A 16337-nucleotide genomic window follows, 5' to 3' on the forward strand; every position below is an offset into this window, starting at 1 on the left:
TCAGATTCACATTTGAAGATTGTGTAAGAGGCAGTCTGGTTTGAGAGATTAAGATTAACCATGTCAACCATTTTCAAGAGAGATTTGACAACGATGGAAACAAGTCCCCAGGACCCGTTTGTGTTATCCTTTTAGCCAAAGTGTTTTACTGTACCAACAGTACAGTATGTGCTGTTCATATTTTGTACTAATAAAGTATTCAATCAATCAATCAATCAATCAATCAATCAATCAATCAATCAATCAAACCAAGACACGACAGCATCAAGCACAAACGCATCATAAGAGAATCATAATAAAACTCAAACATAACACTCACCTCACCAACATCTTCAGTGAAGTTTCTGGCACTAGGGACGGTTACTGGAAAATAGAGAAAAAGTAGTAGTCTGGACTACAGGAAGGGCCATACTCATATGTGTGTGTGTACACGCGCGTGCGTGAGTGCATCTCACCTTGTGGTTTTTTGTCATGATTTATGTAGAACATCAGCACTGACACCACTGTCACTGCTAACACTACAGCCAAGCTGATCAGCAAACCTAGAATTGTACATATAGGCCTACTTGAGTTACATTTGGTGGACACAATGTAACTGCAGTTGTAGGAAGTTTGCACCAAATATTTTCACCCTTAATTGTATTACCTGTTGTAAATGTGTGATGTTACAACACATTTACATTTGAAGTTGAACATGGCACAAGCCAGAGTCCAGATGAAGATGACGTTCTGTCAGATATAAAGGACTGGAAAGAAGCCAGAGGCTATGCAATCTATGTTATGAAAACTGAGTCGCAAATGAGTATCACGTTATGTTGGAATGTAAGAATACTAGCATTATGAACTTTACACAAAAAATAGGCCCCAGATTTTAGTAATACAATTATGTTAAATGTAGATGGGTGGGTTATAAACTAAATTGGCAGGTCAATTTAGTTTATAATCCACCCATCTACATTAAATAAAGTAATTTTATTACTAAAATCTGACAAACCAAAAGTAATCTATAAGTGGGTGCTTTTGTTATGTCTGTATGTATATTGTGTAGTGTATTGCATACTTTTTATTGTATACTATTTATGAATCTGTGCTCCATACCATGTGAACATAGTCGTGACTTAAATAAATGATGATGAGAATTGCTGTAAAAAAAAACCCACCATGATCGTCATCATCTTGTGACGGCCAGAGTCACAATTGACTCTTAATTGACTAATTGACAAGCCATCACCACTCAACGATGATTGACACCTGGCAATCTCCCGGCTCACCACTGAAATTGCCACAGGTGTGTGTGAATCAGTGTGGAAGAAGTTTGTTTGTATGCTGGCAGCAGCTCTTCATAACAGTTGTCCAGCACTCTACTCAACATTCTTTACCCATTATACATTTTATTTTATCCTTGAAATGGCTCAAGTTGGAGCAAACTACCTAAACAATATATAATTCACTAACTGGAGAAGCCGGCCTGTAGATCTTCAAGCTCCACTGCGTTTGGAATCCAGGGAGAATTGGAGCTGAGGAGTGAATTGGTTGGAGCAGGAGTTGTCCTTCAGGATTTTCTTGGATTTGCCTGTTTTGAGTTAACCATATTCATAAGGAACATACAGGTAACCCAACTCCATATATGGAAAGTAGGCCTACTTAACTGAGAGCAAGAGGAGTTTGCTCCCCATTGCCTAAACAGCAAGAGGATATTTCCCATTAACATTAAAAATTGAAGAGCATCGTTTGTTTTATTTTATTTGAATTGGACTGGTTTAATTCCTGAAGACTCCTTTTGCTTTAAGGTTGAATTATTCCAATTTGGAAGGTTTTTGAGTTGAACATTGAGTGAAAACTTTGAGTCTATTTTGGTAGGGGTTTATGATTGGCTCTGGAAGTGAATTGAGACAGAATTTTGAATGCTATTTATGTTTGATGATTTTGTTATTTTCTTTGAAATGCCAATGTAACCTAACCCACCCCTGGTTTCAATACAAAGACTGTTCCAATCCAACACTTAAGGGTTCTTTATCTTTTATTGAGTCCTTTGTTTGTTTCCTTGACACCACATGGCTACACAAAAAAGGAGAGGCTAAGTTCCTCTCTGGTAGGTACACGCTAGAGGGCAGCACGGGTCCACCCGGACCCGAATACCCGAGATCCGAACCGAGAACCGAGCCGGGTCGGGTGCAAAATATTGACATGCCGTCGGGGAACGGGTCGGTTCCATTTCAAAGCTGCAGGCCTCGTTTCGGGCATCTGCAATGCAGAATACCCGAAATGCCCGTGCAGGACCCGATTTTTATTATATATTAAACCTTTCAACTTTAAAAATAGGTTTTGAAAATAGACATTATGGTATGTGTGCGTTCAACTGCGTTGTAATGATTATGTTCTAAAATACACGCCTCGAGGATTTGGAAATGGAACGTATCCACTGGTGGTGGGTGTGTCACAGTGTGTGCGCAGCGCGCGCACAGTCACACACAACACGAACAGTAGCTATCATCACCATGGCGGCCCCCTTCTTGAGCGAGGTGAAACGCAAACTACAATCAAACGATTACAGCATGCAATCTCCTAAAGGGAAGTCGGATGTCTGGGACAGTTTTGTTATCATTGTCGACGCGGACGGTAAAAATGTTGGTGCTGCTAAATGCACAAAGTGTGACTCACTGCTTACCTACGACATGCAGAAGACGGGGACATCTTCACTGAAAAAACACATGACTGGGAAGGCGTGTAAGAAAAAAGAGAGTGCCGGCGAGGGTCAACAACCACAACAACAAAGTGCCATCACGTCTTTTGTTGCTATTCGGAAAGCAATTCCATCCAAAAGAAAAGCTGTCATTCTTGATGACTGCATTAAAGTGTGCGCCAAGGATTTGCGCTGCAAACTGTACTTAACCATGCGACGCATTGCGAGCTTGTAGATCGGCTATTTTCAGCGCTCCTTTGTAGAGGCGGGGGTGATGCTGACGTTCAGTCACAGTGTTCACTTCAGTCTCATAATCACAGTCACGGTGAAAATAAGCATAATAGGATTGGACACACCACGGGTGTAACGGGTCTTTCGGAACGGGTAGGTTTATTTCGGATCGGATCCTGTTTTTAACGGGTCCGTTTTGGACCGGATCCAAAACTTTCCGGGCCGGGTGCGGCCAATTAGAATGTTTCCGGATCGGTTCTGTTCTGATATCACCGGGTCCGTTTCGGACCGGGTCCAATTTTATGGACCCGTGCTGCCCTCTAGTACACGCCTGCCTGGCACCCCAAATAAGCTACTGAGGAAACCGTTACAATCTTCACCCGTCATCATCAACCACATGCCCACATTTCCTCTTTACTGCACCACCATGGCAGCCTGAACCGATAGCAGGTGACACATACTCTCTCAATATACTCTTTAAATAAAACTCATCATTCTCTAAAATACTGAAAACCTCGATACAACACTGGCTCCGAAGCACCTTTGGACCAATGTTGCGCATTATTACTAAGCCTAACCATAACTTTAACTTCACACTAACTAAACTAACATTTCTATAGGACTATTTGTATAGGTAGAATTTAAAATATCTATGAAATCTAAGCCTCTAATCTAAGTCTAGACTGCTAAAAAACTTTCATTTTTAGACTTTTTACATTTACATTTACATTATTTTTGCAATTTTGACGTCTATTAGACAACAAAAATGCTCAGATATACTGTAATTATATCTGAGGGCACAATGGCAGGGTCTCAAGCCCCCGTTAAGTCCTATCTGAACACATGCTTGTTGATTGGTGTAGACATTTGATAAAATAGCTAGAAAGTAATTAATTAAAAAAAATACAAAAAATAAGTAACTCAGATGGCATACCGGTCCCTAACGACGAGGAGGTAGATGATTCATGAATCATGGTTGTTGTGGATACGATGGATATTATTGTAGAAATATCAGGATATTGAAGTGTAGACGCAGTAGTGGTCATCTCAACTGTTGTAACGGGAATGGTCATCTTAACTGTTGTAACAGAAGCTGGAAGTATGTTTAAGAAAAAAAGAGGTATCATGATCAAGTCATGTATTTATGTTTAATACTTTCTAGTATAAATGCAATAATTTAGTCCTTTCAGGATATGGAGAATTAAATTCAATGTAAACATGTTCTTCAGTTTATCATTGAAGCACAGTTGCAGACGTACCATCTTTAACATTAAGATGCACTTGTAAATGTTTATTCGGCAAAACTGATCTCTCCAGTCCACATATGTATATTCCATAGTCTGACTTCTTGAGTTGAGTGATGGATACAAATAAGTCTTTTCCAGAGTTTGTCAAACTTATTCTGTTGTTTACTGTAGTTTGTCCATATTCTGCTTTGGTCTTGTCTTCATCTGTGTGGCATGGACTCTTACAAACATACTTCGCATTACCCTCAACATTGGTGTGATGCCAGACATCCCAGTTTGAGCAGGTGAAAGACACATTACCCCCAGCATGACCAGTTATGCTGAGATCTGTTGTCTCCACAATACTCCACACTACAATAAAAGAGGTAAGCCAAGAAAACGGCTCATCAGTATGACACAACTTATGAATTGACAACATGGATGAGACAGATACTCAGAGACAACCACACAGGCAGAGAGACACATGAAAAGGTCACTCACCAGAAAGCAAACAGTAAATGGAGACATTTCTCATGACGACAACGAGCTGCAGCTTACTCTAGTTCTGGAAGGAGAGAATGTGACACAACCTTCCTCATGCATTGAATAAAGGTCTAAATGTCTTTCCGTCATTTAACTCCACCCTCGTCCTTCAATGCAAATGTACAAACATGTTCACGTTCACACATACACACTCATTTGTGGTTAGCTTCACTTCATTGTCGAAACTCAGATCCACAGACTATTTAGAGTCTCACTCTGGGAAGTTTCACTTTCTTTTGAATAGAGTGGCACAAAGTGAATACAAATAATGGTCCTCACTGACTGCATGATCGTAGTGTGTATATATCTTTAGATCTGTTAACTACTGAATCCTGTGTTTGGAACACATTGAATCAGGGCTGCCAAGTTTCAGAAAATGCCAAGAGTGAGACCTTAGTGTCTTAATGTGTTCGACGCCGCCCACCGGGCGGCGGCGAAAAAAAATTGGCCTTTTTTAATGTCGATTTGGCCTTTTTTTAACATTGATTTAGACTCTAAATCAATGTTAAAAAAGGCCAATTTTAGAGGAATACAGACATCCCACCCTAGAGTGGTGCAACTCCGTGTGGGGGTCCCCGGGGGGGGGGGGGGGGGTCAGACCCACAGGATAGAGCCCAGGGTGCCGGGCCGGTTCCTGCGAGCCACCCCGCGTCCGAAACGGTAGAGAAATGACCCACTACTGTACTGTACTGTACTGTACTGTACTGTACTGTACTGTACTGGCACACCCGAAATCATCATATATACAGTTAATATGTGCATGTGTGTTTGTGTTTGCGTTTGGTTGCGCACAGGTGGTGAAAAACCACCACGCTGTTTTCGTGCTCAGACCCAGCCAGCCAGCCAGCCAGCAAGCCACACACACAGTGCTCAGACCCAGCCAGCCAGCCAGCAAGCCACACACATAGTGCTCAGACCCAGCCAGCCAGCCAGCCAGCAAGCCACACACATAGTGCTCAGACCCAGCCAGCCAGCCAGCCAGCAAGCCACACACATAGTGCTCAGACCCAGCCAGCCAGCCAGCCAGCAAGCCAAACACATAGTGCTCAGACCCAGCCAGCCAGCCAGACAAGTTTTCATTACGAAATGAGTGGGCAAAACCATACCTATATTAAATTGTTTAGAAGGTCAATATAAGTAAATTAATATATGATAACACTTCCACAGGAGCAGCTTTTTCATATTTATCACACATTGTTATTTTCACCTATATACATGTGAATAGGATGAAAAAACTTAAGAACTAGTGATCACCATGAAACTTCCCTAGTAGGCCACATTGAAATGCTCTGATGTATGATTACATCTATCTAGAACACTCTAATATACACATTCATATTGATACAGATAGGAGTATTAAATAATTAATGCACAAAATCTCTGTACGTGCATACACACGTCCATCTAGTAGACCATGGGTTTTCAACAGGTGGTCCGTGGACCACTGGTGGTCCGTGGAGGTATTGCATGTGGTCCCTGACCATGCATTTAGTAATGTAGGATTTGTTGATTTTTTTAAATGTTCTTTCCACTAGTTGAGAAACCGTGAACTGAATGACCTGGTGACCTATGATGAGTCCATCCATGTCATTTACTGACAAGTTGGAGTTCAAGAAATTCAACAGAAAAAGGGAGTTAGAATCTCAAGAAAGGGGAAGTGCACTGAATGACCTGGTGACCTATGATGAGTCCATCCATGTAGTCATTTACTGACAAGTTGGAGTTCAAGAAATTCAACAGAAAAAGGGAGTTAGAATCTCAAGAAAGGGGAAGTGCACCGGATTGTCTGGTTGAGTCATTATTATTAGGACATTTTACCAGTAGTAAACGGTTGAGAAACAGTGGGATGTTGTATACACATGGGATGCATAGCAAGTGTTAAGTTACAAAAGCACTAATCTTAGCCCATATCCCCACCCAACACAATAGTGGTCCCCAGGTTGATTTGAAAAAATGCATTGAATGAGTAGTGCCCATGACGCGGGAACGAAATTCATTTTCTAGGCACTTTTTCTGGGGTCCCAACACGGCCTATATGATTAATTACATGAAAACAATGATTTATTGTATTACAAGTTTTCTGAAATTGTATATTTAAATATGCAAATTAGGCATTATATAGGAAAATATGCCTGATTTTGCATGACTGTCAATTGAATATTGTATTGACAGAGTCAACATTCTTATTTCATTTTGTTAACATGTCAAAATCAAAGGTTTTAAATGAGGGAATATTCAATGTCCATATAGTAGCCAATGTATCATCTAACTATAAATGCAAAGTCTCTGTGTCTGTACAGCTGTACGTCTGTAATACATGTAACACCAAAACCGTTCGCCCCACCTACTTCAAATTCGACACACGCGTTCTACACCCCCACAGGGAGTGCAGTGCCCGGTGTTGAGTTGGTCGGACCCATGATTGTCCAGAACCGCCACAAAAGGCCTCTGCCCGGGCCACAGCTGACATCACAAGGCCTCTGCCTCTGCAACTCCATATTTGGGCATGCCTAAATACGGGTTCGTCCCACCGACTTCTGACATCTGCATAGACCCCATATTTGGGCATGCCTGACAAAGATGGGCATAAAAGGTGATACCGCTGACATCACCATGACTTGACCAGCTCAACAGAATGATGAATTGGCTAATAGATGGCAGTTACAGATCACCTTTTTTACATGCCAATATGCCCAAAGGTACCCGAGCCTATACTGCAACCGGATGCGTGACGCACAACAACGTGCATAGAGAGCTGAGTCAGACAAAGCACGAGATGCACGCCTAAAGCTGCAAGATCTGTGGTTGGTGTCAATGCGGGATGCACTCTCAGTCCACGGCCACGCATCACCCTGTGTCCAACCAACATCATCTATCCATTCACTCTGCCCCACCAGTTTCCAGTGAGACCCTGCTTCGGCATGACTGTCAATAAGTCTAAGGGCCAGACACTACAACGTGTTGGGGTCTTCTGCATGAGGAACTTCTTCAGCCAGCCTGGTGTCGAGTTTTAAGCATATATGAAAGTATTGAATAAGTAAAATGACTATTCCAGTCAATTACCCATACTTGAATTATGCAGAAAGGTGTGATTATAGGTCTCTACACAATAATGGCTCAAACGTTTATCATATATTTTTGTAAGAATGTGTGTGGTAATATAGGGGGCCACATATTCAATGCATGATAACGACCACTAAGCTATGTGTCTGCAATGGTTATCATGCCAAACTGTGAAGTAGAGATGCACAACAAGTCACAAACAAGTCACAAAAATCACACCAGCTTTGCCCACCGATTTGATTCTATAGCTATGGCCCTGGCTCGTGTTATCACACTATAATAGTGTTTCTGATTGTATCTCTAGAGTTACAAAACGTACAAACACATGTTACCACTCATATTAAAGCTTAGAATGGTGAGCAGTTCTCTATAGCCATTAGGAACATGTTGGTTCTTAGCACACACTTCCAAAATGGGGATATTTGCAAGCCTTATTTTAAATTTCTTAGATGTGTGTGCAAAATACTGCATTAAAAGCCCATTTAAGCATATATGGAAGTTTTGTGGAAGTAAAATAACCATTCCAATCAATTCCCCATATTTGAATTATGCAGAAAAGTGGTTTCATTGGTCTCTGCACAAAGTAAGGTTCAAAAGTTGATCATATATTTGTTGTCACAATTTGCATGTGGCAATATAGGGGTGCATGTACTCAATGCATGATAACTACCACTAAGCTGCTAGTCTGCGATTGTTATCATACAAAAATGTGAAGTAGACAAGTACAGCTAGTCAAAAATTCAAACAAGAATTTGCCCACCCATTTCGTAATTAACGCGCAAATTAGGGGGGTCTGGCTCATGGACTAGTGCTCAGACCCAGCCAGCCAGCCAGCAATCCACACACACATAGTGTTCAGACCCAGCCAGCCAGCCAGCAAGCCACACACATAGTGCTCAGACCCAGCCAGCCAGCAATCCACACACATAGTGCTCAGACCCAGCCAGCCACACACATAGCTCCGTAAGGGAGTGGTTGCACCACTCAAAAAATCTTCAAAAAACTGAAGAGGCTACTGGAGATTGGAGAACCTGATTTGGACATGATCTGATGCAGGACAATGTCACTATGACAGAAAGAGAAGATGGGTCTGGCCACATTCATTCACCCCATAATCTCAGTGGAAATTGGGGAATATGTTGTGAAATAAAAAGTCAGAAAACTGGAATTTGGGAAAATGCCTTATTTTTAATTTCCCCATGCCCACACATCTGTGGTCTCTCTCTCTCTCTCTCTCTCTCCCCCCCCCCCCTCTCTGAACAGAACTATAACGACAAGTTGCGATGCGGCCCCTCCCCCTTCACACACACACACACACACACACACACACACACACACGACTTTGTCCCTATAATGTGCGTAGGCTACTGGCACCGTTCCTCATATCACGCAAGATACGCCAGTCACGCCACACACCAGTATAGAAGAGAGATAGTCACTTGTGACTTACTCACTTAATGTTGTAACTTGTGGAGGCTATATTGTCTTCCATGAAAAATATTTCGATGCGATGTTAAACTCTGCATGGCTCATTTCCATGCGTCACAGTCAGGGACCCTGCTGACGATTTGGTGGTCCACTGCCTGGTTACCCTTCTACTGCATATAACAGCGCTGCATGATCTCCTGCAGATCGGCTATTTTGCCGTTTGTGAGGACGCACACATGGGCGCGCGTTATTACGCGGCGGAGCCGCGGAGAAAATTGTTATTATGATAGCCGGCTTGGCTTTTTTGGCACATTTTATGCCCCCCTCGGCGTGCGTATTGTGCGTGCGTGAGAAATGAGAGGTGTGGCGTGGTGCGTGGTAAAAGGTCAAATTGCGTGACTCTCACTCTCAAAGCGTGAGACTTGGCAGCCCTGTTGAATGATGTCATTCAGATAACATTAACTCTTATGGCCCCATGAACAGGAAAACGAGATTGACTTGATTATGCACAGGTAGCCATAGACGGGAAGTAGATATTTGATAAATGAGCATTAATCCAGCATTATTAAAAATAAATGTACCTTGTACCTCCTTGGGGGGGATTCAGATTTTATGGGGGCCAGTTTCGAATTGCAGCCATCCGTAGGTGCCCTTTGAGAGCGGTTTTGAAGGAGTCAAGGGATTCGCATGTCTTAATGACTGTTGGTAGGGCGTTCCACATTTTGGTGGCATAGGAGCGAAAATAATTTAGTCCCTTGTTTGTGCCGAATCTGGGTTGTACATGGTTCGTTGCACTCCCTCTGGTGTTGTGGGTGTGGACTTCGTTAACATTAAGGAAGTATCTAGACAGGTACATGGGTATCTTGGTGGAGTATCGAATCTTGTGGACCAGACCCATTGCAAGATGCTGTACTCTGTCGTCGACCCTAAGCCATGCCAGTCTGTCAAAGTGGGCAGGGGTGAGGTGGGTTCGGGGGGTGAGGCCAAGTAGGAGCCTGACCAGTTTGTTTTGGGAAGTCTGGAGCCTAGTTTTAAGGGCCTTTGAGGTGCTGTGATACCAGGAGGTGCATGCATAGTCAAAGAAGCCTTGTACGAGGGCTCTTGTTAAGGTCTTCAAGGTGTTTTTGTCGACCAGTGAGGAGATCCTGTAAAGGAATCTTGTTCTTTGGTTGACTTTTTTGATTACGTTGGTGGCCATTTTATCACCGGAAAGATTAGCCTCCAGGATGGAACCTAGGTAGGTAATTTCATCTTTACGTGTGATAACATTGTCACCCACTCTAACCAAGAAGCCATTTGCCTTGCTGAGATTACTATTAGATCCAAAGAGAATGGATTCAGTTTTTCCCAGGTGTATAGTTTGTTATCAGCGAGCCAGGTGCAGATTCTACCGAGTTCAGAGCTGAGGGCATTTTCAACCTGCAGTTTGTCCCTGCCCGAGACCAGCAGTGCCGAGTCATCTGTGAACAGGAACAAGTTGCAGTCACAAGCTGAAGTCATGTCGTTTACATATATTAGGAACAGTAGAGGCCCTAGTATGCTTCCTTGTGGAACGCCACAGCTCACTAGGAGGGGGGACAGTGTTCCGTTCACTTCCACCATCTGTTCTCTCCCCTCCAGGTAGGATTGCATCCAGCTCACTGATGTGCTATCGAAACCAATTGCTTTTAGCTTGTTAACCAGTATGGAGTGGTTCACGGTGTCAAAAGCCTTTTGGAGGTCCAGCATGACCATGCCACAGTATTTGCCAGCATCCACCTCTTGTTTGATGTGGTCGCTCAAATAGAGAAGGCATGTGTCCGTGGAGTGGGATGTTCTGAAGCCAGATTGGAACTCGTACAATAATTTATTAGTGGCAAGATACTTTTCAACCTGTTCATAGACTATTTTTTCCATCACTTTCGAGATGGAGCTTAGAATAGAAATAGGGCGGTAGTTGCCGGGGTCTAATTTACTCCCTTTCTTGTGCAGGGGGGTTACTTTGGCCAGTTTGAAATCTAGGGGGACCTGTCCCTGTTGAGGTTTACTATGTGGGTGATGATTGGAGCTATAGAGATGGCTGAGTCTCTGAGAAATTTGGAGGGAATATTGTCATGGCCAGTGGCCTTGTGGGGTTGGAGGGCACTCAGTTTCTTAACTACCTCATCAGTTGTTACCATAACTAGTTTAAAATCGTCTTTACAAACACCTAGGTTTCTGTAGAAGGTTTTAATGTGCTCTACACCAAAGAGCCCAGAGTGGGAGGGCAGATTGTTAACCAGCGTTGTTGCTATGTTTGTAAAGAAGATGTTCAAGTAGTTGGCCACATCAAGCTTGTCAGTGATGAGAGTGTTGTTCGCTTTAATGTTTATTTTTGAAAAGCTGGTTTTCAGTTTCTGACCGCAGCCTAGTTGGTTGTTGAGTAGCTTCCAGTCACATACTACCCTCACCTGAGACAGGGCTGTGACAGTGCTTGTGTGTGTTTGTTTGACTCACCTTGTGATTTTCTGGTTCTCTTTATGTAGAACATCAGCAGAGCCACCACTGTCACTGCTAACACAACAGCTAATCCTGCAAGCCAACCTAAGTGAACATAATTGAGTTAACATGACACCACAGATCGATTTATCAGTTTTTTGGCTACTGAGAAGAGTCTACATGTATAGGCCAAAACATTAACCCTAGAACACTAAACACGGGTGATTTTCACCCGGACAATTATATTTTTGTAAATTTCATAATGTTGCTGATGGGTGGTGAAGGTGGGTGGGTCTTTCTGTAGATGCATGATGCTCAGTGACATACTGTAGAAGGTATAGGTTTGTTTCCCTGCTCACATTTTTGAGCGGTGCACACCGTCTCCATTAAAGGGCTATGTGTATCCCTATGTCTGTCTGTTTAGAGTACGACCTATTGCCGGGGCACGGTGGCACAGTTGGTAGTGCTGTCGCCTCACAGCTAGAAGGTCCTGGGTTCGATTCTCGCTGGGGATGCTGTGGGCGTGTTCCCTCCTCCGCGTCATCAGTGCCCATACCAGAGGTGAGGTTGGTGAAAGGGCCTTTCTCTGTGGAATTTGCATGTTCTCCCCGTGTCCCCTAGGGTAGGTACCCTCACAAAAACATGCAGTAATCCTGGTCTCTAAAACTACCTCCCCCTGGCCAGCCGGGGCGCCTGATGGAGGGGAAAGGAACTGGTCGGAATAACGTGTTCCTTCCACGCACTACGTCCGGCCAGGGAAATTCCCCCCTGTCAGTCCGCTGCCCCCCCCCCCCCCCCCAGGTTGGCAGAGGAAGTGTAGCGCCCAGGATTACATTAGATAATTGGCACTGGGTGAAAAAAACTGGGTTACAAAATCGTGGGATAAAAATTATTTAAAAAAAATAGTGTACGACCTATTGACCCTGCTGTTTAGAGAGTACGACCTATTGACCCTGCTGTTGGAGTACGACCTATTGACGACCTAGAGCTAAACGCACGCACGCACGCACGCACACGCACACACACATTCACTGGACCTTCATGTCCCAGGGATGGGTGGACCAAACAGAAGTTCCCATCTCCATTATTGTCTTTCGGAATATTTTTAAAATAATAAAAATAATACCCACATTTTTGTGAAACATCATGATGAAATATTAAAGAAGAGTATGTACTAATAGACAGCAATACATGCAATACTTACACGGACATATTCTTTATGGAATATATTACATTGGGTAAATATACCCGGGTTTAGTGATGGTTTGAGTTAATGTTAAAGGACCACTTCACCACTTTTCAAACTATCTTCATATAATTGGTCCTCACTAATGTTCATGATAAAATAACACATTTGTTCCAAAAATCAACCTGTTGGTGGCGCTATAACAGTAGCCTGGTTAATAAACCAGACCGAATCAGCCGTTGGCAAAAAAAAATTGCCTACCAGCGGATTACGGTCTGGCGAGGCTCAGTAGCACGCCTCTTTCCTACAACCGAGAACAGGTCGGACCAATCGGGACACGGTATGCAATATGGGCGGGCTTTGGTACAGTGACGTTCAATGCTTGAGACTTTTGACTGACAGTAGCTCTGACCAATTGCGTCAAAGAGAAAATGTTTGAACCCGCCCCCCGGGAAATGAAATCCAAGTGGAGCCAGCCCAGACTAATATACCGCGACAGTGTTGTGTGATATTAGTCTGGCTTATTAGCCAGGCTACTATAACAGGCCAATGTGAAAAGGGTGGGATATATTCATCAGCCTAGTAAGAAAATGTGTGAAAGATTTCACGTAAATTGCATGCTGCATTCATGATTTGAGGCTTTTGTGCAAAACGGGGCAATCTTGCAAACTGTGAAAGCCAATTATAGCCAATTAGGATGGAATATGAACTAGAAAAAGTGCCCTTCTGGGCACAGGTCTCCACCAGGGCAGGTCAGGTTGTGGCCTCCTGGTGGCGCTATAATAGGCCAATGTGAAAAGGGTGCCATTTCTTCATACGCCTTTGATGGCAATTGGATGATTTGAGGCATTTTGTTCCGTACGTAAATTGCATGCTGCGTTCATGATTTGATGCTTTTGTTCAAAACGGGGCAATCTTGCAAACTGTGAAAGCCAATTATAGCCAATTAGGATGGAATATGAAATATCGGACAGATCCGACTTGAGCACATGACCATAGAGATACTTTGTAACGATTTGTGAGATTTTTGGACAGAATCTGGAGGAGTAATATCAAAAAATGTGTTTTACAAAAGTCGGCCTCCTGGTGGCGCTATAAAAGGCAGATGCGGAAAGTGCAGGTCAAAGGTTTGTCCTTAGCCTCTAGGGAGTGTGCATGCAACGTTTCACGCAGATCGGTGCAGTTTTAGGTAAAACATGTGAAAAGCTGCCTCATGGTGGCGCTATAACAGGCCGTTCTGGAAAATGTGGGGCAGAGGTTCATCGTTGGCATCCAGGGAGTGTGTGTGCAAAGTTTGGCATCGACCGGGTTAACGGTGCCGGAGATTAGCTGGTAACAGACGGACGGAAGGAAGGACGGACGGACACACACACGGACGGAGTGCAAAACATACTCTCTCCCCATGCCTTCGGCCTGGTGGAGACAAATATCGGACAGATCCGACTTGAGCACATGACCATAGAGATACTGTGTAACGATTTTTGGACAGAATCTGGAGGAGTATCAAAAAATGTGTTTTACAAAAGCCTCCTGGTGGCGCTATAAAAGGCAGATGCGGAAAATGCAGGTCAAAGGTTTGTCCTTGGCCTCTAGGGAGTGTGCATGCAACGTTTCACGCAGATCGGTGCAGTTTTAGGTAAAAAATGTGAAAAGCTGCCTCATGGTGGCGCTATAACAGGCCGTTCTGGAAAATGCAGGGCAGAGGTTCATCGTTGGCATCCAGGGACTGTGTGTGCAAAGTTTGGCATTGACCGGGTTAACGGTGCCGGAGATTAGCTGGTAACAGACGGACACACGGACACACACACGGACGGAGTGCAAAACATACTCTCTCCCCATGCCTTCGGCCTGGTGGAGACAATAATGTAATAATTGACCCGTTGAGAGCATACAGTATGTACTGTAACACATGTTAATGTGATCTTGACTGAGTGAATAAAGACAATATTAAATGTCATACACATACAGTTTGTTGATAACTTCATGTGGGTAAAATTCACGTGCAATCACGTTTCACATTCTCACTTGACTGCCGTTTTAAAATCACGTTTAATTCACATTCTAATGAAACAAACTGAAAACACAAAGACCTGACACCTTGTTCACATCCAATGATCATTGATTTTCTGAACAAACGGAGGCAAAATTAATAAATGTATTTACTTCACATTAATGGTCAACATTACATACAAACATTAAGACTTTAATATCTACTGTAAAAGAAAATACTTGATGCAGAATTATTTTAAAGACAATCTTCCATAGGTTAATTAAAACTATGTATAAAATTGGTAAAGATCTAAGTTTAAAATCTTTAAAGATTTTATCTGATATCTAATGAGATTTCTTTAAAACAGCTAGTCATTTAATTTGATCTTTCCCATATCTGTATTGCTCTACAATGAAGCAACTGTAAAATAGGCTGTTAACATTTTCTATAATGAATTGCATTTTTATAGCGCCTTTCCAAGTGCTCAAAGCGCTACAATGGTTCGTTCGTTCATTCATTCATTGGGAGGTGAAGCGGCGAACAGTCGACGCCAGCGTCCTCACTTCCCACATTCACACACCAGTGGTGGCGAGCTCACACCGACCGACTCATTGGAGGCAATGTAGGGTTCAGTGTCTTGCCCAAGGACACTTCGACATGTGGACAGGAGGAGCCGGGATTCAAACCGAGAGAGAGCTCCACTGCACAAGTGAGGTGTTGAGTTGTCCTACACAGCTGTATCTAAGGAGATGAAACAAAGTTACAGTAAACATTTTAAACAGGATACTCAACATACAGTAGCCTAATGGAGTCTGCCATTTTATTTTCTGCTTTTACTCAATTTTGGAATATTACAACATGCCTATTGAATTAGTATTAGCCTATAAGTATTCCTGTGAATGGCCGGCCACATAATACATTAAATCATTAAGGTTGTCAGTCAACCTAACGTGTACTGTAGTGTATGTGACCTGTTTCCATTAAATAACATAGTAGGGTGTGTGTGTGTGTGTGTGTGTGTGTGTGTGTGTGTGTGTGTGTGTGTGTGTGTGTGTGTGTGTGTGTGTGTGTGTGTGTGTGTGTGTGTGTGTGTGTGTGTGTGTGTGTGTGTGTGTGTGTGTGTGTGTGTGTGTGTGTGTGTGTGTGTGTGTGTGTGTGTGTGTGTGTGTGTGTGTGTGTGTGTGTGTGTGTGTGTGTGTGTGTGTGTGCGCGCCAGAGAGAACTATAGAGAAAGAGAGATGCAAGCAGGAGAGAGGCAGACGATATTTAATTGCTCAAAACAATGTGCTAAACATTGCAGGACTCAGCTGCTTCATACATATCAGCAATTGCGAATTCAATTATATATTTAAATAAATATTTAAAACGTGTATACTGTACCATTTTCATAGTCTGGATTTTGGATTACGCCATAGACACTTGTGTCACCTATAAGGAAACCAACAATCATTAATGTGGTGCTTATTTGTGTTAATTCATAAATGTTTCACATTAATCATTCTGCTAATTAGGACAAAAAATGACTGGCAG

This window comes from Electrona antarctica, assembly GCF_951216825.1.
Source record: "Electrona antarctica genome assembly, chromosome: 4".
In the NCBI taxonomy this organism is placed as follows: Eukaryota; Metazoa; Chordata; class Actinopteri; order Myctophiformes; family Myctophidae; genus Electrona; species Electrona antarctica.